We start from the raw sequence: 27,471 nt of genomic DNA, 5'->3' as shown, positions 1-27,471 counted from the left end.
GGGCAGTAGGGATGCTCAAGGAGCTTGGGCTGAAAACAAGCTCCAGGATTGGTCTAAGCAGACACAGATTCTGATGCAGCACCACAGAGAACAGTTGTATCTTCAAGCACCTAAGCCTACCATTTGCATGGCTAGAGAATTGTTTCTTACTGTGACTTTTCAGATGGAACCGTTGTTATTTCAGCGTTATAAAAAGAAATCTCTTCAGCTTTTCCAATTAAAAATAGATCAATAAGCTCAAATAGTTTCTGGAAAGAAATGGACCTGGCTCTGCTCCATTAAACTCAGAGACATTAATTGGGCAGTAGATTACCTAGAACAGAAGCTTGGTAATGTGTGAATTTAGATTAGATACAAGGAAGAAGATTTTACAACAAAAGTGGTAAAACACTGGCACAGGTTGCCCAGAGAGGTGGTATTTGTCCCATCCCTGGAAACATTCAAGGTCAGGTTGGACAGGGCTCTGTCTGAAGAGCCTGGTCTAGTTGAAGAGGTTCCTGCTCATTGCAGAGGGTTGGACTAGATGGCCTTTAAAGGTCCCTTCTAATCCAAACCATTCTGTGACTCTATAGATTTTTAATCAATGGTTCTATCCAACAACTATTTTTTTTTCAGAATTGTATTTTAGTTTTGGTCAAATTGAATTTTGGAAAACTGTTGGCAAAATAAAAAATAATCAAAAAATTATAATTTTTGTTCAAGCCAAAATATTTAGTTCAGCTTTAAAAGACTGGCTTAATTTTTGGTTTGAGGCTGTTTCATATGTTTAAAACTTAGGATTTCTTTCCTTTTAAAATTTAGAGCAATTTTAAAATGGACAGATTAAAAGCTTGTTTTGAAAGTTTTTGAGGGTGTTTCGGCAGTTCCAGAATGAACCACTCCATTTTGAAAATACTAAAATGAAGTGTTTTGACATTTTATTTTTTTTTCTCTGCTTTGTTTCATCTGGGACTATTTGCTAAATTCCATTCAAATTCATGAAGAGTCTCACTCCCTCTGAAATTCATTTGTGTGGTGTATTTATGATTTGTCAGACAGCTGTGGTTCATTAAACTCTGCATCAGTTCAACCTTAAATAATGGAAGAGAATGCTTAATAGGGATTTGTTGGTTATACAGCTACGTTTCTTGCTCACCTTATAATTACTGCCCTAATGGAGAGCACCCAGCTGCGCAGAGCCACCTTTACCTTTCTGGGAGAAGAGGTGGCAAGACAGACCTCACCCTGAGCTGCTTCCTCCTCTCCGTCAAACAGTCTTCCTCCTCCTTGGGTGCCCATTTCAATCTCACAGCTGGCACCAGCGTTTCTGTAGCCTTTTGCTAAGCTCTGCCTTTCTATGCCTGCCTCTATCGCTGCTCCTGCCATTGAAGGAAAAATCTTTGCTGTTCGTTCAGTATATGTGGCCATTGCACTTCTTATGTTTTATTGCCTTCTTTCTCTCCTCTTTACCATTAATGAAGATTGGCTGGTTTATACCCCAACTGGTTTAAATATTTCTAAAGCCATTCACCTGCATTAGAAGTCAACAGCTGGCATGCCAATATTTTTGTGTTTTCTGGCTGCTCCCTAGCTTCACCAGGGCTATTCACAGCTTGCACTTTGCTAAGGTCGTTGGTATCACCATTACACATTTCCTGTATTACATGAGGATCGGGTTCCAGCAGTTAACAAGTCAAAAAATATTCCTGGGGTGTAGAGGAACTAGGTAGATAAGTGTGTTCCACATGTCCACTTTATTTCTGGAATTGCTGCCTTCATCCATCTGAGAAATAATTGTGATCAAACACAGGTCTGAAACGTGGTACTCCAGATAAGACAGAAATGCTTTTGCAGTCTGTTCTCTGAATGTTCCAGTCCACCTAGGCCAGAGTATGATGGGAGCTCAACTGCTGGCCACTGCTCGGTGCCTGGACTCTATAAATAGTCTCTGGGCCAAAATTTGCACTACTGTAATTGGGAATAGCTCCAATAAAATCAGTATCTGCACATTCATTCTCTTGAAATTCAAAGCCAGGTTTAGCCCACTATGTGGAGAGAGTCCAGCTGGAAACTAGGGGCCAGACTCTGACTTACGGGAGAGGAGATGAGAACTAACTCTACTGTAGTTAGTTGGGCTCAGTGCTCACGTGTCTCACAGATATAACTGTTCTGACCTCAGTGGAATTGATCCTAATTTATGCCACTGTAACTGAGATTGCAGCGTGCATTGTTTAAATTCTGTTGGGTGCGCCTTCTTCCAGATGGAAACTATTTGCAAACTATAACGGCCTCTTTCCTAACATTGAGACTTGCCATATCTGAAATTTTTGGTGGGGCAGGGGTGTGGAGAAAAGGATATAATGCCAACTTTGTGCTTTGACTTTAAGTCCTGCAGTGCTCTGTTAAATTATCAGTGCCTAATTAGAGGACTAGAAGACTCCTAGCCTGTCATCCTAATTACAGAATGTATTCCAAGATCATCCAAAAGAAGGGAGGAGGTAGCTTTAGGAAATTCAAAATGGCAATGTGGTGATTCTGTGCAGGCCTTTTCTCTTATATGGAAGTTCCTGCTAATTGATTTTTCTTGCCCCTGCAGCTTCTGTTTTTTTCAGCTTTACATATTACATTGCCGAAGGTTATGCTGAATGGGATGCTGTGCAGCTCAAAGATCACACATCTCAAATGGCTCACTTGGTGTTCCCAGACTGAACTGACTGGCCGAGTTGCAGCTCTCTGAGAAGGGGAATGGTAGCTTTTCTCTCAGAACACTGTAAGTCTTAAATGCAACATAAAGAAGCCTTCATTTAGCAAGATAATATACACACACATGTATAGGAGCGTGTCTGTATATATACACATATATGTGTGTATATATATGTATTTTTGGAGTGAAAAGCGACTTTGTCTTCCTTTACTTGCACTGGAAATGTTCAGTTTGTTAGCCTGACTTTTTTTCCCTGTTAGCAATGAAATTTGGCCAGGAGTCCCAGCATGCCATAAGAAATCAAGCCGTGACCACATTAAGCATGAATAGCAGGGCAAGGTTATAGCATGTAACACTATGCTGGGGTGACCTGTTGCAGAGTTAGAGGCCAGGAGGTGTGAGGCTGGGTCAGATAACTATTTGCCAGTGAAGCACAAAGTGAAGCTCAAAGCTGTTTTGTCTGTTTACTCTTTCACGAGACATTTAGTGAGTATTTTTTATTTTGAAAGCATATTTAGAAAAACTTCAGCTGCAGGGCTTGTAGCCAACCTTCAGAAATCAAACCACAATATTTCTTAATTTTACCTACAAGTACACTCATGGCATATTCCTATTTATTCTACAGTGATTTGAAAAGCTTTTCTAAAAGCTCATGTACAAAGTGACTGCTGAAAACAGGCTGTCAGAGATGCTCAGCTGCAGTGAAATAAAGCACTGTGTCACCCAACTAGTAACAGGAGTAGGTTGGTGGATTTCTCCTGTGATCAGCTCTGCAGTGGTTCTACTCAGCAGGAAGTTAGACATTTCTCCTAAAGAAGGAAAAAGAGAGATGCCAGGAAATTGTTTGCACCACCTATAAACTTTGTGCCCCAAATTTGTCTCCTGAAATACTGAATTAAATACAGAGGAAAAAAAAGACATTTTTGATTTGGGGCCTTTCTTATTAATTTTTCTTTGCCTTTTTTTTTTTGACTTAGCTTGCTTACTAGACCCTTTAGCCCAAGAGTTACATTTCAATGTAGCTTTGAAGGGAATTTGGCTCAGTGTTGTAGGGCAGGCTAGGGAAGAGCCTGGTCTTAAAATAGACACAAGGCACAGTGCATGAATCGGCTTCCAGGATCCCACTGAAGTGCAGCGTGAACTTCACTTTGTGGACTGGCATACTTGAAGAGCACAAGGAAAATCTTTTGCCAGAATCAGAGCTGCAAAAGATCTGCAGCGTCCTCCCCTTTTACAGCAGCAAATATGTTCTGGTGAAGGTAATTCACCTACACCAGCTTTGCCTCTGTCTAAGGCTGCACACTTTTGTGTGGAATCACTTGTGAGTTATCCTTCTGTGAGGAGAGGGCAATCCAGCTTTCTCACACCTCAGTCAGTTGGGAAATGCTTCAAATTTTTTTGAAGATATCACTGAAGCTGGTAGAAAAATAACATTTTTTATTTGTAGGTTGTGGCTTACACATCCTGATACAGTCTAGGTATAATTAGGATTTAGATGATTGAACGGTTAGTACTCCAGCCTTGCTTAGTAATATATCCAGAGCTGTGTGCTGGGCACAGGTATGGGATCGATGGCAGCAGCACACTGACCAGGGAAGTGCTGCAATTGAGCAGATTCCTTAGGGAACTGTGTATTGTCCCACCAGAAACACACCTCTTCCTAGGGTGCAGCACAGCAGAGGATTACTAGATGTCAGTTCTTGCAAGAACTTCCAGGTTAGCAGCACTTTGGAGCACTTTCTGCATTCTAGAAAGCTTAATACGCTGAGGACATAAGAGGTCATTAAGCACTGCCCCAGCATAGGCCCAGCCATATCTGCTTCATTTCTCACTGACATTAATCCAGTCTGTTCTTAAAATCTCAGTGATGGAGCACCTCCATAGCTTCCCAAAGAGCAAGCTGTGCCTGAGCTGGTTCTTAGCATTAGAATGCTTTTCCTAATAATGCCCAGTATGAGTCTTTGTTGCTGCCAATTAAGTTGTTTTCGCTTTTCTTCTTATCTGCTAAGATTATTTCTTCATTTTTATACCAAACTTTTCTGTTATCCCAGCCTTCTGCACACTAATTATCTCCAATTATTCAACCTTACCTTTTAAGTTGTGTTTTCTAGATTTTTGGTTCTTCTCAGGGCTCTATCTAATACTATGCTCCTGTGACTTAACAACTTTCTGGAGGTCATCTGCTTATCACTGGACCCTGATACTTTAGCTGAAGCCTTACCAGTGCCCAGGACCTTGTACTGATGGTTCTTTTAGTCCCATTCATAGGGCTGCTTTCACCAGACATGCTTTCAACATTTAATTAAGAGCAGAGGATGAACTGATGCTAAGAGAAGCCAGACATTCAGCTGGTATAAAATTGATGCTGTCTCTTAATGTTTATAAACAATCCTGGCTTGCATTATCTGAGCACAGTGAACCAACCAGGTTTACAAATGCCCTGGCATGACAACACCCAAGCCTCCTGAGCTGTTTCACTACAAGTGCTGCTTCTGCCAACTGCATCCGTGTCTAAATCTAAAGCGGCTTCCCTGTTGTGATGGACATAAAACCCCAGTGCATGAATGATGCATGCTTGCATAATTAATACCAATTGTTTAACCAGAAGCGATTGCTGCGTGAAGTGTTAAAACACTGCCCTGTTTTTCTAGTTGATGGATACTAGTGTTTAAAACACAGTAATCAAAATATAAAACACAGTAATCAAAATATTATAATTACTGATTTAAATTCTACTAAAATATACAAGCAGTGTGTCATACTGGAAGTGCCACCATCTCTGATCAACTCTAAAACTGAAAAACATGTTTCACTGATTTAAGGCATCACAAAATGATCATAAAGTTATCACAATTAACAATGTAATTAAGATTTACAGGTTGCCTAATTTATTTCACATGTGTAATAATTGAAATTTAATTAATAAAACTTGAGTTTAATGTGCTAATTAGCAGTATTTTCAGAACCAAATATGTTTCAACAATCAAATTTGGACAGCATCTTTTCCCTTTCTTACCATTCTTTGCTGGATTGTTATTCTGCTTCCATATTTTCAGATTTCCCAATCTTCTTTTTAGTTGTACTTGACTGTCGGGGAAGAGAATGAGGCTTTTTATAACTTAAAATCTTTAGCTGATAAATAATGGTATTTAATTTTAAATTGTTCTTATTTTATGCACAGTGGCCTTGGACTTGCTGCTGCATGTTCTTATCTATACCTAGGTCATATTTAAGCCATTGTACAGCAGAAATAGCATATTATATTAATGGATTTGAAAGATTTAACAGGTTTTGAGACTGATTGCTATAGTCTCATTTATGACAGTGTAACTTCATTGCAGACTCAGCTGAAGGCTTTCAAACTGGAATGGATCAAATGGAATCAAGGAATGGATCAAGGAATAATTTTTATTACAGTATGTTTTACTAAAATCAGGCAACACCCTTTTCTGTTACTTTTGTTGAACATATAGCAATAGTATCAAGCAGTAGAGCTCCATTGTTTTAATGATTTTGCAGTCTTATTTAAGTGTGTTGGTAAATCTCTACCTTAGTATGGTGAGGAAAAAAGACAACTTTGATAGATACTTATTCACAATGGAGATTAAAGGGCTTAAAATTTGGTCCTTGTCTGAAAGTTGACAGTGCAGATCATTCTATTTAATCAAAACAAAGGATATGAAATGGCACTGATTTACTATAACTCCATAGTCTCTCCTACTGCTCTACCGAAAGTCCTTCCATAGAATGATTCTGCTATACAGTCACTACTTTGCACTGGCTTTGTTGATAATTCCAATGCAGGCAAACAATACTCCAGGTGTCTTTCAATATTAACATTTACTCACCGTGGTGTAACTTCTGAAGGTCACACCTCACTGTGTGAGTGGTCTGAGGAACAACTGACAAAATAGATTTTTTGATTTTTGTTGTTGAAGGGGGCCTTAATGCTTAAATGGAGACAGCTTACAGAACTGGGCTATCAGAGCAGCAGGTCAGGACTTGCTTTATGCTGTATTGACAGTGTCTTCACAAATAAGACACTGACAAATTGTCTTTCAATGAAAGCATAAACTACAGAGAATATTGTGCAATGCAGACAATATAAGGAGACACCCTCCAGTATCCAAGGATTTGCGTTTTCTTATTGCTTATCATATTTTTTCTAATATCTTTGCTGATGCAGTGTCTCATTTAGGAAGTGGGGTTTTTACCCTTCTGCCTCATACAAAGCACCCAGCAAGACTCTGAGACCAACACCACTTGTGCTTGTCAAGTGGTGTGAAGAGAACGCAGACTGCCGTGTTACAGAGGCTGGAAGCTTTCTTAGGGGCTAACTTCAAAGACTGAAAGATTCCAGGTATCCAAAAAGGTAATGTCAAGGAAGGATTTTAGGTCTCCAGAAGTGAAGGTGGATACATTTTGTCAGGTAGTTATGGAATACCCATCATGGTCTTAACAAAAACATAAAATTAAAAATAATAAAATAAAATCTCCTACAAAACACCATAATCATTAAATTAAAAGCAAAGGCAACATACATTTGACTAATTGCTGAGGTGCACCAGAGGACCTTTCACAGCCCCTTCCACTTCTACTTTTGGGGCCAGATCTTGAACTGGTGCTGAATTCCTTGCATTTCAGTGGACTCTACATGGTCCATTGGTACTGATTTGTGTTTACCTCCCTTTGGTAGGAATGGGGCTTTAACTACTTGACAGTCCCGATACTCAACAATACCCTTTGGCTATCTTGTGTTTATCAAAATTTCAGACAAAGTAATTTTTTTAAAATACACTTAGAGATAGATTACTAAAGAAAAAAATGATTAGATGTTGCCTGTATTCAGACTTCAGCCATTTTGGAATGATGTGGTTAAAAAGATTCTGTGTGTGGCACCAGTTTACTGTGCAGGGAAAGATGAATTTTTTCAATTTCTGCCTTTCAAAAACAAGCATATAATGGGAAAAATATTTTTTCTTTAGCTTGTTACAATCAGTAATTAAGTAAGCTTTCTACAAAGATAACATACGGAAAACTGATTCCATATGTTTTGGAATGGCCTGAATTAGTGAAAAGAGAAATAAAGACAAAAGTAGCCTTATGAATAAATGTTATAATATAAATCACAGTAACATAACACTACTCTTTCTACCATGTTTTTATGCACTCGTGAAGCCTTATTACATATTTCTGTGGCCCACTCTTTCGTGGGTTCTTCAATATTCCCTGCTGCAATAAGCAGTAATCTTTAATACCTGTGGGACTGGCCTCTCCCAAGACACCCAGTGTGGATTGTTCCCTAACTACTGATTTCTACTCTTTCAATGGCACAAAGAATTCTGTGTTTTGACATGGAAATCTTTATAACTATATAAATGAATTATGTATTCATCCAATCATAAAATGACATCATGAAAGCAGCTCTTTCACTGATGTGGTGACTGTAGAATTGCCTGACATTATTCTGCTAACACAATTTGACTGGATATACGTTTTGACATCCAGACAACAGGGACACTGATGGAAACTGATGGACCCAATGTCAAAAGAAGAAAAGCTGGCTGCAGGAGGACACCCAGAAAATTAATAGGTGGATTGTAAAAAACCCCTTTCCCAAAGGGCAAAGTCAATAAATTGAGTTGAGAACTAAAAAAAAAAAAAAAAGAACCCAAAGATGAAAGAAAAGACACAGACAAACCAATTCTTATAAAAATAGCAAAGAGACAAAGAGATGCTGAGGGGAGTTTTGGAGCTCAGTAGATGCAGGCTGAGGAGTAGTTAATTTGAACCTGATTAGTTGACATTCAATAGTTATATCTCTGTTTCTGCCACAGCCTTCAAAAATAACTGTGTTGGTAATGTAGAGTACCTCATTATTAAGCATCCTTTATCTTGTTCACACTTTTAGTCTTTTTCTTAATCTCCACCATAAATATGTTCCAAAATACTGTAAATAAAATGCCATCTGCAGGAGGACTAGCATTTGTAGACATGTTTTGTTGTGGACATCTCAATGCAGGAACCAAGACCTTTTCTTACTTCCCTCAAGAGCCTTTGTAAGCACTTGCACATTTATAAAGTGTGTTTATATATAGTCTTCAAAATCTCAAAAAAAATCTGGTTTTGTAATCAGCTGGAAACATATCCCTTCACATATTTTGCTCATTCTGAACTGAGCATTTGTATGTATCATAGGTTGGTCACTTTTCCCTGTCATTGAGTGAAATATGTCATAGGTAAAGGACTTATGACAGAGCTTAAGGCAGAACTGTGTTAAATAATGCAGTGCCAAGAATTCAGTATTTGCACAGTCAACAAACTCCTCTTCTCCAAGGAAATGATAACATTTACATATCTTGCCACCTGCTGACATCATGTTTCCCTTTCCGCTGACTCCAGTATCAGACTGTTTCTAAAGCCAGTCAGAGACTTCATTATTCTGGGGTTTTTTGAGCAGTCTCTGAAGTCTCTGAGCAGCAATTTTGGAAACTGGGAGACTGGTATAGCTAATATCATTATATAGTTAGTGTTCTCTTGTATCCTTCTGTATGCATCTGCTGATGGCCACTGTTTGGTACAGGACACATACTGGCAAAATGGACCTTTGCTTGCTCCAGAATAGCCATTCCTTTTGTTCACTGCAAAAAAACCCCCCCAAAAACCCTACAAAAAACCCTCAATCAAGTTGTCATCCAAAATACTAAATAAAAAGAAACAAATTTTCTTACCAAGAAATGATCTTCAAATCAAAATACTGAAAATCAACAAAAAGGAAAAAAGAAGTTTTTGTGAAAGTGACTTGGCTCCACTCTTTGTAGTTCTTGGCTAGAACATTTCCATTGATAGAGTTGCTAAGTGTATTCTATTTACAAATATAAACACTTGATTTTGATCAGCAAAAATGCATCAGCACACTTGAACAGTGCAATGATGACATAATTATACTCACAATTTCCTCTCTGTAATGATTTTTAAATGTCAGCAGTCATTTTTTGTCTAATTGTAGCCTGCATGTCAGCACTTCCTCTTAAAACAGCATGTTTCTCTCTGCTGGAATTTCACACCTCTCCACTCACTCACTCACTTCACCAGTGAAGATAATGAAGATGATAAAGGGCTCCAGGATATTTTCACTCCTGTGCTGCTTTACTATTTAACATCAAGCAGGCAGAACAAGGACTTTTTTTTTTTTTTTTAAAGTAGAGAGTTTGATCAGTTAAACTCTAAATAATTGTTTGATAGTAATGAACAAATCAAAAAGTAGTTGTTGTTTTTTATACCCCCTGCTGGTGCTTTGCTAATAACATGTCTAAAAGCTGGGGCTTGTGATAAAAATATTCTCACATACCTGCACTGTGAACTCACTCAGGGAGAAGGCTGACCCTGCAGTGCCCGACTGTCTCTTGATCAGTTCAGTGTTTAACACGGTGCAGAGGCAGGTGATGCTTCCTCTGCAAAGGCAGCCTGGTTAGAGATGTTACTGCTACCATCTCGTCCTCTGACCTAGAAAGTGACTTTTGAAATGCTATTTTGCATGGTACCAGGCCTCCAGAGCCCACAGCATAACAAATAGGTGCACCTCAGAGCACTCTTCCTCTTTCCATAGATCACAGACCACATCATCAAGTGTATGGAAGTGTAGCACTTGTGCAGTGAACTGGAAGCTCTGCACTGAGGTTAGCAGCAAACATTTTCCACTCATCTGAACATACGCTGGAATTGGAAACAGGGGCCAAAGAGGCCTCCTGCAATCCAATTTGCTTACAACTCATCTTCAGCTCTCCGCTGATGCTTAACTGTAGGGTTTAGGAAATAAAGCTTATAATTTACTGACCCATTTAGTATCAATATGGTGAAAAACCATAAAGAATGCACACTGTGAAATTAAATCGTGAAATAATGTTGAGGTGTTTGATAAAAAGTGAATACGATTGAGTATCTCTGATTACAAATACACACCATACACAGACAAATCAAGCCTATTTATCTGTCTGTATGGGTCCCCAAAAGATAGAAGACTCAATAAATTGAAAAAATATTGTGTAGGTGACAGGGTGGGAGTGTGTTTTCTGAAGTGCATTCTAACATTCATTATGTGGCTCTGGGACATTACCAACACATGTGACTGATACAAACACAGCTCTACCTGTGCACCCAGGCATGTGGGTGACCGTGCACAAATTCATAAAGCACAAAGGCCAACCTGGTTCTCTTTGGGGTTTGTGCTGCATTTTGTGTCCTACACTTTGAATTTTCATTTTTTGGCTAAATTGGTGTCTCAGAAATCTTCTATAACTATTTGAAAGGACAAGAGTTTTTCAACAGTTGCATCCCATGCTCTTGTGAGATATTTGGATGTGTAGAAACAAGCTGAAAAGAGATGCTCCTGAGTCACCCCACTGCAGAGGGATGTCCCCAAGGAAATAAAGCAAACCAAAGACACTAACAGCCCAGCAATCAAAAGGAAAACACACCAGAGTCTTTGAGTCCTCCTAGGAGAATATGAGTGCTCAAGTCAGAGGAAGACCTGCCCTGGGAACACAGTGGGTGCAGCTAACTTGCCTGTGCTACTGTTGAGAGAACAGAAGTCAAGAACTAGAAATACTAAAAGCTGAAAGACTATGAATGAGATGAAACTAGAACACAGAGTCACTGTTCTAGAACTTTCCTTCTCCCCTACCCCTTCCTTTCCCAATTTGGTGTCAAATTAGAATTAATTCTAAATTGGGTGTAATATGCTTGTAGGGAAGTCAGCTACACTGGAATGTTGCTACAAAGCTTCCTATGAACAGGCTCCACTTCTATGCACTGCACTACAAAAATGATTAGCACCTCCTTGCCAGATTGCTCAGCTAAAGCTAAATTGAGGAAAGGGAAGGCAAGGTAAGAGCCCTTTCTCGAGTATTCTGCAGATCCAGGTGGCTTGCTGGAGGCAGTGAAAAGGATTTCTTAAGGCTATATAAGGTAAAAAGGCTACTTTGAAGAGCAGGTTCTTCTGTTTCCATAGAAAAGTGAAAAGGACATTTACCTGCCAGTTTGCCTCTTTGGGATTACCTGCAGAAGACAATGCAAACCCCACATAGAACTAACTGAGATAATTTTCAATTACCTTGGCCAGGAGTTTTTTTAGTTTATTGCTGAGTCTCACTTTTTTGATTTGAAACTCCAGCTTTTTAATGACCTACCGAAGGCAAAATGCCTTTACACCCACCCACTCCCAACATTTGAACTTGAGGAAATTTATAAATGGAAGGGGGAAGTGGACAAAAGGTACTGGATTATTGATGTTACACATAGGAACTAAGTTTATGTTTTACATTACAGTTAAACATTCCTGTTACCTCAGACAAATAAATAAAGGCTGCTTAGAGAATTACTCATTCATTTAGTGTCTAAGGGTGGTAGATGCAGCATGCAGGAGTACAGTAACATTCCCTTTACTAACTGAAACAGGTTTAGAGCCTTCTAAAATAAGACTACTACAGACTGTGCAGTTTGGGTGATTATTCATGGCTCAGTCACCGCATACAGGGCATTGGCTTCTGCTGCATCTGAAGGTGCTTGACATCTCCTAAAGTCATGCCAAAAGTATTTCAAGTTGGCCTCTCAGAAAATGATGCACATTAAATTAGAGACCACATCTGAAAACTTCAGTTGATTTGCTTCATATGAACTTGAATTGAACCTCAACCTTAAAAAACAAGGCATATTAAAACATAAAGACAGCTGAATGGTAACCATGACAACAATACTTCCAAAAAACCATAAGTATAGCCAACATTTATATATGCTGTGAGTGATAATACATTCTTTTGTATACTTATTAATACCACTTTATGCTGTGTGCATGACTTTTCATCAGCAAAACTGTACATTATGCAGGACTTTCCAGATATTAATTTACCTTTGATGTTTTTAACTACCTGATAAAGTCCATACAAAATGAAATTAGTCAGAATGTTCCAGGTTTTAGGTTTGGGTTCAATATGGTGTCAAAATATTGTTCCAATTTTAAAACTCTGTCTTTTGGTAAAATCTGGGCTGCAACTATGTGTTGTGTTCCACTGAGCCATAATATTGGTTATAACGTTTTCACTTTTTTTCCCCCCAATTGTGACAAAAAGAGTGACATTTTTTATGGCTTTGTTTCGGGAAGAAGGATACTAATTTTCAAATAGATTGTTATGTTAAATGTACCTTTTTTCTATCTACATGTCTGTTATTTTTCAGTCCTTAGACTAAAGGACAATTCTTTAGTTTGGACCCTTGTTGACACTGAAGTAATGCTTTATGTCTCATTTTTATAATTAATTTCATCCCAACCAGGGTGCATTTTTAATCCCCTTTTCTCTAACTAAATTGAGGAATACAGCCCTTTACCTCAGTTTGGAAAGAAATACGTTAGTTTATTTTGAAATATCCTGCCAAGGGACATTTTCCTAAATGAGTATTTTCTAATCTTTAATTAGTATCACAAATACTTTTGCTGCCTGCACATTCTTCCAGTGAAAGGTTGTACAGAGCGAGTCACTGCATTCTGCATGTCCTGTGGGACTGTGTGAGGAGCTACACACTCCCCTTTCACACAGTAAACGAAAGCTAAATTCTTGCTTTTCTTTTTTTTTTTCCCTCCTTTTCGTTAGGTCTGAAATGCTAAAGCTGTAGGTGTAGTCCTGAGGGCTGAATGCTGATGCTCAGGCCTTCTTGGGTGGTACCAGGGTAAGGGTTGATGTAGCTCTATAATTCATCTGCCATCTCTTCTTTTGCTATTATGTTGCTTTTCTGACCTCTTATATATTTACTTCATAGCATGGATACAGTGTTTACTATTTCTTTGGGGACATAATGAATTGCAAAAACAGTGTCCTTTCCCCTAGCAAGACTAGAGCATAAATAGTTCAGTTGCTATCAATCAGGAGCACTACACATATATATAATTCCTTATGTGTTTTTATATGTGTATATGTAAATTTATATGTACATAAAATGTAGAACACTGACAGTGTGCTAACAGTCCATTAATTACTCGGATATGTGTCTTTGGCATCAAACACTTCCATTATACAGCACATAGAAGCAACAGCTAAGGCAGCCTTAGAGTGCAAAAATCTCTACTTTGGTGCCAGTAATGCATATAATTCTTAGCTCACCTGTGACAAACTGTGTTAAACTGCAATCATACCTTTTAATCCCCTCTATGCTTTGGGAACTAGACCTGGCTTACATTTGGACTGTCCTCAATAGCTGTCTCAGAATAGTGATTTCAGTGAGGCTTATCCATCCTGCAGGGACAAACCTTAAATATCAGCTGGTGTTTAATTTGTCTTGACTTCTTCTGTCTAGAGAACCTGGTTGGCTTCTCACAGGCTAGAACCAGAGTGTAAACTAACACATAAGTAGTATGGACAAGAAGGGTGCTAAGATTTGACTCTAAACTGCTTCCCAAATTAGCATGATTGTAGAGATGCTATTAAAACAAATTGCTCAAGGTTGTAAAGAGACCTCCAAAACTTGAATTTGTGAAGCTCTCATGGTCTTAAGCATAGGGCTCCATTTCTTGCCTTTTTGAAATAAAGAGCTTGAAAATGGAAACTTTCCTTGTCCTTTCCACTTGCCTGTTCCAGGGTTCATGTAGTTTAGATTTAATTAATTCTCAGATAAAAGGACTGGTATATAAGCAGCAGTTTTTATGAGTGACAGCTGAAGTGATGGCAGCATCTACTTTCTATTGATTTTTTTTCAGTCTAAATTGTCCTTTTCTCAGTGTGTGGAACCTTGTTCTACTTTGGGGACAGCATGAAATATATAACCAAATAAATCCCATCTCCATCTGGATGCTCCCTCCTTTCTTCATCTGGCACTTATTGCATGAACATTACTATAAAGTTACCACAAGACAGTGCTGAGGGCACAAATGCACCTCATTAATTGTTCTAGGAACGAGAAATTAAAGAGTAGTGATATCCTGCAGGCTTTAAGGGACAGAAGAATCATTGCATGAGCAATAAAAATCTGTCAGTCTGTCCTCTTGGTTTGACCCTCCCTCTGGCTTTTCATTCAGCCCAGGCACCCCCTTGGGCGCTCTCTGGACATGAGCTCCTGCACTGGCAGCAGTTCATGCCTGCTGCTGGCACCATGTACCCTGCAGTCAGCTCCTGTAACCAATGCCTATTCAAACCATTGGGCAAAAGTCCAGCCTGGAATCAACCACAGCACTGCTACATCTTTGGGTGTCACCAACACTAATTGAAATGGCAAGCAAGGCCCTTTCATAGCTATCTGGTGCCAGCATACTCCTTCCATCTTAAATGCAGTTGGCCCAAGAAAACTTGACATTAAAAGCACTGTTAGCCGGGATTTATGTTGCTGTGATGCTGCAAAATCTTTAGCAAAATGGGACGTGTAGAAGCAGCAGCAGCTGCTAAGACACCCTCTCTCCTCCCAAGCAAGACAATACGGCCACATTGTACAACCCCCCAGATGTGCAGGGCATCCCCATGCATGGCTCTGTGCCTGTGCTGGTCTGCACACAGTGCCATGCTGATGTGTCTGGGATCCACACTAGCTGGGTTAGCGCAAAATTCAAGCTCTCTGCAGTAAGATTTAAATTCTGATTTGCAGAGAATATGGAGAAAAGAGGCTCCCTCACAGTCCTCTGTGAAAAATTACTGCTTCCCCAAACACTTAGGGTCTTTAGGAGACAAGCAACAAACTGACTTATTTCTCCTGTAAGTTGGGAAAAAACATCCTTTACTGCTGCAGAGGTTCCTAAATGAAGCACAGCTGGATGGCTGCCAGTCAAGCCTTAGCGTAGTAGTCGACTGGGGAACAAGGATGCCCTGGCAACCACGTGTTAGTGAGGATGCTGCATAATTTTTAACAAATGGTTGTGAGCTAAGGCTGAGGGTGGAGGTGTGGTGGGGAGGGAGGTCTGCTTCCCAGGGATTTACATAGGAGCTGCTGCAGAGAGGGCGAGCAATTTCTAATGACGGAAAGCAATGCTGGAGCAATGGAACCTTAGATGTTTAAGGCTCAAGAGCCTTCAACAATTTTGCAGGTGTACTTACTCCTTCTTCCGTCTTCTTGAAGCTGTAAATGCGACCAGGTGCCTCACCATCAGAGGATAGATCTAAGGGGAGGTTATGCAGGCTCGTTTTGAAAGGGGAAAAAGCTGTGCTGTGAACTGTGGTTTCTTTACACCACACCAACATATGTTTGATCCCTGATTTAGTTTTGTAGCTTCAGTCTCCCTTTGTGTAAGTGTGCATCAGTGCCCTGGTGGTTAAGGAATAGTTGTCATTTCAACATAGATTTTCCTGCTCTCCTAGAAAGCTGGATCAAGCCACTTCTGGTATGCTGAGGAGGCAAGGTAAATCTCTTCAGATAATTGCTACACATCATTTGATGACCCCACTCTGGGGCAAAGGTGTCAAGGGTAAAGGTTTTCATGCTTTCATAAACCTAAACTTCTGAGGAGGACAATGGAGACAGACCAGTGTTTTAAATAAATCTCCAGAGTACCACTGGAGTTGCAGCTATTAACTGAGCATGTTCATCAATTCTGCCTACTAATGACAGCCCAAAACCTATAGCAGCTCTTTGTGAGGTGCAGGTGAGGTCTGGTGACTTTGCATATGCTGGAGAGTCCTCTTCCAAACTTTGGCACAACAGGAATGGTCACCGCTAAAGAACAGATGGTTTAATGCCATAAAAAGCTCCAGTTCGTTGGGCAGTGGAATAAACTTGAAGCATATCTCATGTATTTCTCAAAGATGATGTAAACCTATTATTTAATAGTTAATTAGTTAATACTAGTTATATTAGTTAATATTTATGAAGTGTTTTAATTTTAAAATTTATTTTAAGTTCCCAGAGAAATCATTATGAAGTTGCTGTAGACGTTATTATTGCTATAACTGAGAGGAACAATACTGTGTTCTATAATCTACACAAATGCTAATATTGTTTTGTTTCTTAACAGTACTTATGTGCTTTATAAAATGTTGTGTATTGTTCTCTGTGTCCTCCGATCCATGGTAACTTTATAATGATATAAAACATTGACATTCGGGGATTGGTTTTTACTGTCTTCTTTCATACAGACTTCCATAGAGGATTTGCTAATGGTATATGTGTGTGTTTGAATTAAACCCTTTAATGCTAGGGGAGGAGATCAGTTTGACGTGGAATTCAACTGCTGTTGTTTCTGTAAGGAGAAAAGGCCTGCTGGTTTTAAGTGTCTTTGAGTATATCTGGTTGACTGAACAGTTTCCTCAAGGAAGTATTCATTCAGTCAATGTCCTGAAGGGTTAAGAAAACAGAAACCCATGGTCTTAGTGAGTTGTTGTTATGTACGTTGCCAAGGGAACTGTAGCTGGAATGTTTAAATGTGTTGTTTCTCCCCAGACCCACAGGAGTGGAGCTTGAGTGCCTTGGTGTGCCCTAATCCTCTCAATTAGTTTCTGTGTGGTGGGGGGCTTATGAGGCTGAATCAGACTAAATACTTGTTAGTGACACTAGGTAACATTCCCACCATGCTGGATGGAGTGAGTTTATCATCATGCTCATCGCTCATGAGAATTACAACCAAAAGCAGAAAAGGGAGTATATTGCTCTTATTGCTTCTCCCTGGACCCCAGGGACTTCTTTTAGTAATGTATATTATAGAAATTAATGATACCAAGGAGCTCTCCGTAATACTTAGGTAAGAGAAATCATGAAGTTCATAGATCTTGACTCACATCTTTAGTATCTGTTTTGTTTTGCCTTACATGCCATTTAACTTGCTTCACTGGTGTAAAGCTGGAAGAACTGCTGTTGAAAATTACTGTATCAACAGTGGAGGTAAATTTTAGCCTTGTTTACATATAAAGGGTCTTGCATTATGACAGGTTAGTCTGCAGAAAGTAATCGAGCACTCCTTATTGCCAGATCAATTACTGTAAGAAAAATACCCAAATGCATGTATCTGTAGAGGTTGACTGTGCCCTAGATCTTTCCAGAAGCTGGGAACAACCCTCCTTTTATTGTGCCATCACTCTCAAATGTTGGGCCTGTTCTTCCACCACGCTTTTTTCATGAGTTGTTGTCAGCACCCAGTTGGGTCAAAACTACCTGAGCAGCACTCAATCCCTTGTTGAGTCAAACATTTTTCCAAGCACAAACTGACCCACACTTTGACTGATTTATGTATTTCTTCTGGTATGTGGGAGGATTTGCATACAGGGGAATGTTTTCACTTTTGTACTTGTACCTCCTTCTATCACTCAACACACAGTTTTTAATACAGTCCCAGATAATTCTGTCTTAATATACTTTGAGCCAAGTCTTGTTACAATGGACATGGAAAACACAGATTACCTTCTCCTTACAGTTGCCTGTCAGGCACTGGAAAGCTCAGTGCTTTCCCAAGGCATGGTTTCTAAACACCTGATAATTCTTGTTGCCTTTTATGGCTCCTAAGCAGGACCCACATCTTGAGCTATGGCTCCTGAAGCAGATGAAAGTCTCTATCTTATCAATGTTGGGCAGATTACACACATTTTACCCATGAAAGTCCTGTGCATGTGTCCTGCTGTGAAATTTCCTTTTTTGTTTCTGTCTCAGTATGACACCATTGATCAACAGGCCTTTCTTTCTACACCCAGATCAAACACTGAGCTTACTCTTCATCAGGTCCTGGGGTCCTCATCCTCCAGTTGTCCAGACTGAAAGTCATCTGAACTACAAAACAGTGAGGGAGACTGATTCACACTTGGGTGTTCTACAGGTAGTGATTCCAAAACTTTTTTCAAGCTCTTAGATTTATAAAAGTTAGGAAACCAGATGATACTAATATAGTGATAGTAAAATCCTGGAGAGTCAAAGCTTCCATCAGTGGTCAGAGGCCAAATGTCCTATTTCCACTATGATCAGAATGAGCTCTGTGATGCTGACAGCACACATTTCCCAACTGTGATGAATCTGATGATTTAAAATAAAAGAACTAAGAAATAAAAGCCAAATATTGATCAAAGATCTATGTCTCTTTTACTCCATGTCTTTTGGGATCATGATGCAAAGAAGGGCAACTCACAGTTTTTGTTTTTTTCTACAACCTATTTTTGTAATTTCTGAAGCTCCTGCACAAGTTAGTGTGACTACACATTTCTGCACAGTCCTGAAAGCTTAATGTAGGGCTGGACTGAACTGCATTGGCAGGAGCTGAACATGGCTTGACTGCAATCTGCTTGGCTCAGGTTTGTACTTCAACACCCAGATTCATTTACGTTTTTATTTAAAATAGTCTCTTAGAAGTCTTTTTAGGTATCTCAGGTCTTGTAAACTGAATGCAAAACAGAAGCTATGATATGAGCTGAGTCCACTATGTAAAAGACAAAGAACCTATAAAAAACCCTATAAAAAGCAGTATAACCAAAGCCCTGCACTCCTCAGAGGAGTTAATCCTGCAATAGGTGCTAAAATCCAGAGCCTTAACAATGGGGTGCCCCTTACATTTTTCTCTTGCCATTTGCAACCAGAAGGTGAGGATGAGCAAAAGTCTGCTTTTTCTTTTTATTAGGTGCAGGAAACTTTTGTTTTGGCAGCGCTTCTTTTTGTCATTCACAAAGTTTGTTTTTCTCTTGATTTTTTTGGGGAGCTTTTCTATTTCCTGTCAGAGTGTGGAGGAGAAAGCTGTTCTCCTTACTGCACCCCTTACAGTGCCCCTCAGCTACACAGCACAAGGAAAAGAGAAACAGAATCCATGGCATCGTGCAGAAATGCTGCACTATATAGTTTGCCCTGGTTAAACATTCCCAGAAAGGGAATAACACAACGCTGTGGAGCTCCTAAATGTCTTTTGGCCCTTGTGCTGCAGAGACACTGGCATTTAGGATTAAACGGGAACAGCACTGGTTTCTGGGCAAATTGGTTTTCAGATTCGAACTACACAGATCAGAATTATTTCCTGTTGGTATTACTACAACCCTATCTCCTCCATACCTGAAATAAGTGGCATCTGGAGCCTTGAAAAACAATACTCAACAGCTGTGGGAGAATTTAATTTGATTTAGACACATGCTCCAATCTTCAGCCACCTTTTTTGATCTCTCTCCAAACTGCTCAAAGTATGTATACAAAATAATGCTGAAAGTCTTGTATGTGAAGATTTTTTTGTTTGTAATTCTGTCCTTGTTTTGCCTTGTTTTCTTGACATCAAGGGAGATGTCAAACTGGAAAAGAAAAAAATACTTATTTAATTGTATTTTTCAAACCCTACAAGAGGCAAGAGTTGCGTTTTTGGATCGAGTTTGGGGTGGTCTCACTTTCTCCTCAGCACTTATCTTGTAATTCATGTTATCTTGCTCTAAAATGTTTTGGTGAAGGAACCTGTGCATTGAATCTAGTCAGCTCCTTATAACTACTGGGGTTTTCTGAACTCTACTTCGGTGCATTCACGGCTAGTGGTGCCTAACGACAGAACGGATCAAACCACTAGATCTAAATAGCAGCTTACATGAAATTTGAATGTGCATCTGTAGTTTGTGAATCTCGTGTCAGCTGCTTTTTCTTTGCTGCTAGTATTTGAACCTTGCACATTCCTATGCTTTAAAGATGCACCTTCAAGATCAAACACTTTATCTGTTTGTAGTTGTGCTTGTCCTTAAAGCATCATGTAGTCTTTAGAGCTGCAAGGACTATTCAAAACTAACATGCCTATGAGAGGCAAAGTGTGTGCAAAATGCTGGATGGCAGAGCAGGTTCTGGTTGTGCTCAAAGTCAACTGCAAGTGGGAGACAACAGGATTTTAATAATGTAAACAAGAAAAAAAAAAGCCCTATCCATTAAAAGTGCACATTGGAATTACATGGTAGCTGAGAACAGGTTTCCACAGCAAATGTACTATTATGTAACAGAAAAGCCCTTTCTGATTTATAAGCAAGATTATTGTAAACTATAAATTTTGGTTTATCTGCTGTTCTGCCTATTAATAACTTTCCATTATGTTCAATTAATTAGTTATTGGAAAAACACCGAGACCAGCATCCGTACAACAAATCAAACCTTTCAGCACAGTCCAGTACTGGGGATGCTGTCATACATCTGCCTTTTCTGCCAGGCTGTACTGTGTGGAACAACAACAACAACCACAACCCCAGAAGAACCCATGGCCTTTGATTAGCCCTTGCATTTTTACACTAGGATTTGTTCAGTTGATGTAAAATGGTAACTCAGGCAGTCCAAGTCAACACTACAGGGGGCCTCTATAGGGGGAAACACAGCCCCTAAACATGCTTCCCAGAGTCCCCCTGTCAGGTTTCAAGAATGCAGTTTTAACCATCCCTAAGATGAACCCCCCACCAACTTTTACAGAGGCCACCCTCTGCTCACAAAACCTAGTCCCTTCCCTGCAGGCATTCAGGACCCTTTGAAATGGAAAATTTATGCTGTACTGAAATAGTTCATACTATAATAAACAACTAGTGCCATCATTCTGCTGGTATTCAGAGCACAATTAAACGTGAACCTCATGTGAGGACTCCATTTGGGGTGGAAGATGGTGCTGTGGGGAGGACAGGCAGCTCACCCTCAGAGAGTCTTGCCTAGTGCAGCAGGTTTTACTGCTTGTCCTCCCCACCCCTTCAACCCCCTGAACAGCCTCGTTCTCCCTCCCCACATTTACTTGAGGCATAGAGGCTTATGGGGGATTATATAACTTATAGGTCAATTTGTTGTTTGGGCAGAAGAATGTGGTATGTTGGCTGAGGCTGTTTGTTTGCTTAAGTTCTCAGAGTTCAGTGAGGTCATTTTCTCATCTTCCCTGTGTTTTCTGTATTTTCCACAGACCTGCCAGCCTCAAACAACACCCTCTTTCTTCACATTAGAAATGGAAACACGTCCTCTGCAGGAATTTTCCACTTAATAGCTCCTGCTTTCCTACCGGGGGCCTCAGTGCACCACCACTGCAATGCTGTATTTCTTTCCACTGCAGTTTGACATTTTGCAGCCAGAACAACGAACGGCATTCACTCCATCCTGATTTTTGAAAAACATATCTCTATAGGCCCACAGAACGCACCCAGTGCAGCAATCACCAGGGGGAAATGGCAAAGGTATTTAAACATCATTACATGTCACTGAGGATATGACATTGTCTGGTAATAATGCTCTTTTATGCAGTCGTTTTTTCTTAGTCCCCCATTCCTCCCCCCTCCAACCCTTTATACACACAGGCAGACACCAAAGCCTCTGCCCTGCTCTCCTATTACCAGCCACTCTCATGTTCTACACTTGATTGCAATTGTTTGCCGTTGTGAATTATTTCCTTTGCATGGTATTTGCAAACTGTGTATCAGGTCCTGACACCGTGAAGAGCAGAAATGCAGATTGCAGATAATCTGAGCAGTAAACAAGAAGCCTGCTTTAAAATGCGCTGAGTGACCTGTCTGAAAGCAGCAATATTTGCAGACTGTTTACTGCTGAGATGCAGGGATGTCGCTGAAATGCAGCAGCCTGAAGACTGGAGCAAAATGGGATCTCAGACACTCGGTCAAGCACAACATGTAATTTTTTTATTTGTTGCTTACATTGTGCTTTTTCTAAATTTGGAGCAGTATTATAAATTATTAAAAGCTAATTTCCAAAAATCCCTTTGCTGTGTTTATGAAATATTTTTTAATCCCTTTACAGGAAGCTAAATGGATGGAAATAAACATGTTTATTGCTAGAAGGAAGGTTTCCCCTGTCTGCGCAATGGTAGAGTCTCAGACAGCAAGGTCCCAGTAGGTCAGACTGGCACATTGAATTGCGTATCAAATGAAACTGGTATTCTGGAAAAAGGGTGGAAAGAGGAAGAGGGGTGTTAGTGAGGAGGTTGCTCAGGCCAGGAGGGTGGGCCACTGAAAAACAACAAGGAAAAAAATAGGATTGATGATTTGCGGGACACCTAGGGTATTTCTTTCAGGGGGTATTACTTCCACTTTTAACCAGGAACAAGAGCTGGAAGAAAAAAAAGCGGCGGGAGCTGACAGCTTTGTGCTGATCAAAGGGACGTAGCATTGAATGCCTTCTTTTGCTAGCTATTTATTAGAGAGAGAGAAGGGCTCCTTTGCCATTCTACTTGGGAGAGAAGGGATTAAAGATCAAAAAAAAAAGGAGGGGGACCGGCAGGACTTCTTTGTTCAGAAAATATTTCTCTCTCTCTTTTTTTTTTTCTTAATGGTATGCCGTGCTGTCCACTACAAGACAAAAAACACCCTTTCTTTTTATATCATTGCTCCTTTTCTTTTCTCAATGAGGAAAATTTCTGGTGATAAACAATTCCAGTATTGGGTTTTTTTTTTTCTTAATGTAAAGAAGGCCCCCTTTGGGAAACTTAGTTAACTGTCTTTTAGCCTGATTAACCTAGGAAATAAAGCTTAAATGCACTGCTGGGATTCTATTAGGATCATCAGTTCATACAGATAACAGCAAAAGGTGTTAAAATGCACTTCGCTGGTGCAAGTGATCTCATGTTGTAAAAATTATCCCCAGCAGAACAGGGAAGGATTAAGGGGCCATGTCTACATCTGGGAAACTCCATAAGTGTTTTACTAGCATTAATACATGTATTAATCACACACATATACAAAAAAGGCCCGTCAGGATGGTGGCAAATGACACAGTGCATTAAACCTACTCTCTTAAGTCGGTGAAATGTGAGCGTCTTTATTCCTAGAATTGCAATAAAGCTGTTAAGCAGTATGAATGCAGCTGGGGAAAGCCTGCTTGTGTGATTGTGGATCACTGTGGATTACCTGTCTTGTAAAAAGAGAGACTGCTACCAAAACAAGACACTCCCATTGCAGAGACTTTGAAGAAATCTGGGGTAAATTCAGTATTCTGGCCCCAAATCAGCTGACCTACCCACATACATACTGCGTATGTATTTGATCACGGTGACCTTACCACTCATTTATATTCTGATTTCTGTTCAGTGGATCAGAAGGAGAAAATCTAACTGCACCCCATGCTTCTGTTCCCTCCTTTGCTCCTTATTTCAGGTTGCTGCTTCCCAGCACAAGTGAGAGTCAGGTTAAATGGCTGTGCAAGCAGGGCTGAGGTAGACACTGATAAAAACAAATGCTGTTGATCAGACATGTGAATAATTCAGCAGATGAATAGAGTGGAGTTTGACACAAGCAGCATTTTCCGCCTTCATTCCATTTCCATTTGCAGCCCCTAAATTTTGTTTCAGCTTGAGAGCAACCAGAAATAAAAAATGAAACATGGCCAAATACGTGACCAGCTTTTTATAAGGTCTATTACCAGCATTAGGCCAGCAAAACAAATAAATGGTGACAATCTTTAGGGTCCTTTTTGACTCTAGCCTTTACCACCACTGAAACAAATCTAAGTCCTTTAGATCAGGAATGCAACTCTTGGAAAAAACAGAAGTGCTCATATTTGTTCTGTAGTCTCCTTGCATCTATACTGTGTTTGTTGGCAATCACCACACTAGAGCAGCATCTAGGAATGTCTTGATAAAAACTACTTTAGCACCGTGATAGATGTGATAGTGAGACATATTATTGACTTCATTGCTAAAAATATTATAGTTATACATGTTCAAATCATGTCAAGCAGTTGCCTCTTTCATTCCAGTATTAAACACTTCTCTTTCAGTGGATATTTGGAATATTGTATATGTCTATCACCACAGCAATGACATTTGTTATTTTGTTCATCAAAATGTCACCTGCCTATCAAGATATCTAGGATAAGTAGGACTGAGAAACTTGGTTGAATCATCATGCACAGGCTTTTTTCTGCCAGCAGATGTATTACAAGAGACACTTACATTGATGTGAAATAGCAACAGAAGTCATCTTTCCTGTCTGTAAAGCTAAAGGAATTAACATTTACCTTACAAGGATACTTTAGTGGTTCCTTCACACCATTAAGGGGCTGGATGGACTATTAAACCAGTCAGTTCCTGATAATGAAGGATTGTTCTTAGAGTAACTAGTACTGCAAAGAACTTTAAGAAGGAAGAGGACTCTGTAAATGCTAAGCACTGTAAGTGCCATAGTATTTTGAGCAAGTTAACTGGATACTTGGCTGCCCTCAAAGCCTGAAGAAAAGCTTAAACGAGGGCCTAGTAAGTCACCGGGTGTAGTAAGTCACCGGGTGACAAAAGAGACAGGAAATAGGGGTGCTAGAAAAGCTGAAAGCAACTTCTAAACAGGGAGGCAAAGAAGAAATGAAACACTAAGCCCACAAAAATACAGTGAGTTTTTTAGAAGTGACACCATTAGGACAAATGATCAACACTGTTTCAAATATACTGAATTTCTCCACCCATCTCTGAGTAGATCTTAAGTACCCTTCACCACCTTGGAGCCCGATTTCAAGCCAAAATGTCTGTGTTAACTAGTTTTGCAAGTGCTACCACTAATTGAAACCACATAATGTTGCAGATATGAAATAAGACAGGCAGGGCATCCCTGCTGAAAAGCTACCCAGCAGGACAACCCCTTTGTTCTCTTGTAAAATAAACTGATTCAAGGGAAATGTTGTCTAAATCATTGCTTCTAAATGTATACAGAATTTCCTCCGTGCTCCTCCCATTTTTCTGATTAGCTATCAAAGGACTTTATTATTCTTGTAAATTACAATAATGGTTGTAATATGCATACTTGTCATTTCTAGGTGTATAAATTTTGCTTTTGCAGGGATTTTACATTGCAAATATTATGATCACCTGTGGGTAGGGTAGTTAATTAGCAGTCCAGGTCCTATTTCATTTAATTTATACCGGAGTAATCTAAACTAGGAGAATGATCACAGCCACACTCAGTAATTTAACTCCCTCCTTTCAAAGCTGTTTTATTAATTGTATTTTAGTTGTATGTTTTCAGGAAGCTTTTATGGTGCTTGCTTTCCTGAGCCATGTGATCTCCCTCTGTTCTCAGCTCCCCTCAACCCAGGTTATTTGTCCTTCTGGGCAGTGTTGGCTGCATTCCATTGAGAAATTAGAAAGGATGCAGCTGTCATTATTTTGTCAATCATAAAATCTGAGACATGGAAAAAGTCTTAGGAAAGCAGGGGAGTCATGTAACTTCTATTGAGAAAACACATTATTCCACAATACTTTCAACAGTGCTTTCACTTGACCTAAAAGGGAAGGGTGAACTTTTATGATCAAGGCTTGGATTTCCCAGTGGATCACTGCGATGTGTGAACATAAACATCACTTTATATGTGGTTTGAAAATTCACAAAAGCCACCCTCAGCACTTCTTGGGGAATAACTTATTATATAACTCCATTTTGAGCCTCATCATCACTAAAAATGTTGGTGCTACAACAATCATTTAGCTACATACATTAATGCCAGTGGAATAGACAATATTCCTGTAGCCCAGACCAAAAGCATCCAAATTAAAGCTTATTCCTTGTCACTGTGAATGGAAAAACAATAGCATAAAACCAGTAACGTGCATATAAGTTGTTCACTTGCATTTTGGAAATGAAGGCCTACTTCCCTGTGTGCCCCTTTTAAATTGATCCTAAAGTGACTTTGAGATTTAGGAAAACTGACAGGGATGTAAGGGATTGAAAAAATCCTATTTTTGCTTTTCTCTCTGAATAGTTAGAAGAAAAATAATTTCATTGTAATTACAAGATTCCACAGAAAGATTGTGCAGTTTTGCTGCTGAAATTTTGATTGCAAAGTAGCAGACAAATAGGTTAAGGCCTGCTTTTAACTACTGTAAAAGAGCTGGCCTTTGGTGATGCCATTAGTATTCCCAGTTAACCATATTCTTATCACACATGCATTACAATTTAAAATGAAATAACTTCATAAATTCCTACAGTTTCTGTATGTCTGCTACAGATTATACACCAAAGATCAAAGTTCTAACATCTGTTCATGCTGGAAAATATCTTTTGCATGTGTATTTTCTTAACTAAAAATTCTTATTTAACTATGTCAAATAATTTGGTACTTAAAAAAAATTCCTTCCTGACCAGTGCTTATCTTGTTTGTGTGTATGGAAGCACAAATCTCTATAGATACATCATTTTTAACTTAAACAGCTGGTGGCAGTCTAATTTTCTTGAGTCCATGGCCTTTGGAGACACAAATTTCCAGTCACTGGTTAGTCTCCAAGTAATGGGAAACCTTTTATAAAATATGGCACTTCCAGAGGAGGAGGGAGGGCTTTCCTTTAGAATAAGAAAAGTGTCTGTGGATTGTGTTTGAAGATACAATGTATGATTAATGATTGTCTATTCACTAGAAAACAGCAACTCTTACTAAGTGAAATGAAAGTGCATCAGAGTAAAATGTGGTCTGACTGAAAAAAGAACTGAGCCCAGGAAATCCAAGGACCAAGTTTTTTTTCTCAGCAGTGAAAAACAAAGGGTAGATGTATTAGGTTTAAATTTTCAGTGAAGAAGCCAGACATTTTGTTGCTTTCTATCTACTGCATAGATTGGTCCTAAACTCTGCCAAGGGTTGCATGTTGCTTGTCTGGGCTAATGAGTAAGTTATCAAAATACAAGGTATATGACAGCAGTCAAGGCATTAATGAGCAGAATTCTGAGGGCTGAGGGAGCCTTTGCAAATCCCCAAAATAGAGAGAAATCTCTGCTTGAATCATCTTCTGTTGTGAGTTGGTATGGCATCTGCTGTTCCAAGTCTAAAAGTGGAATGAATAGACAAAGAGTTTCAGATGTACAAGCTATGCTTAATCACCAAATAATAACAAATAGGAACTCCACAACAACCCTCTGTGAGATCACGCTCAAATTAGCTAC

General features: G+C 39.4%; 1 long non-coding RNA gene across 1 annotated transcript in view; it reads left to right on the top strand.

The window, feature by feature from the left end:
• LOC108500951 overlaps positions 1–22,314 on the top strand; it is a 28,918-nt gene extending 6,604 nt beyond the window's left edge. Inside the window, exon 3 of the long non-coding RNA XR_001876090.1 lies at positions 21,513–22,314. This is a non-coding gene — a long non-coding RNA (uncharacterized LOC108500951). The remainder of the gene's footprint in view (positions 1–21,512) is intronic.
• The last annotated feature ends 5,157 nt before the right edge of the window (positions 22,315–27,471 follow it).

This window comes from Lepidothrix coronata, unplaced genomic scaffold, assembly GCF_001604755.1.
Source record: "Lepidothrix coronata isolate B3197 unplaced genomic scaffold, Lepidothrix_coronata-1.0 Scaffold97, whole genome shotgun sequence".
In the NCBI taxonomy this organism is placed as follows: domain Eukaryota; kingdom Metazoa; phylum Chordata; class Aves; order Passeriformes; family Pipridae; genus Lepidothrix; species Lepidothrix coronata.
The sequence above is the reverse complement of the archived record's forward strand: the minus strand, read 5'-3'. Positions and strand labels throughout refer to the sequence as shown.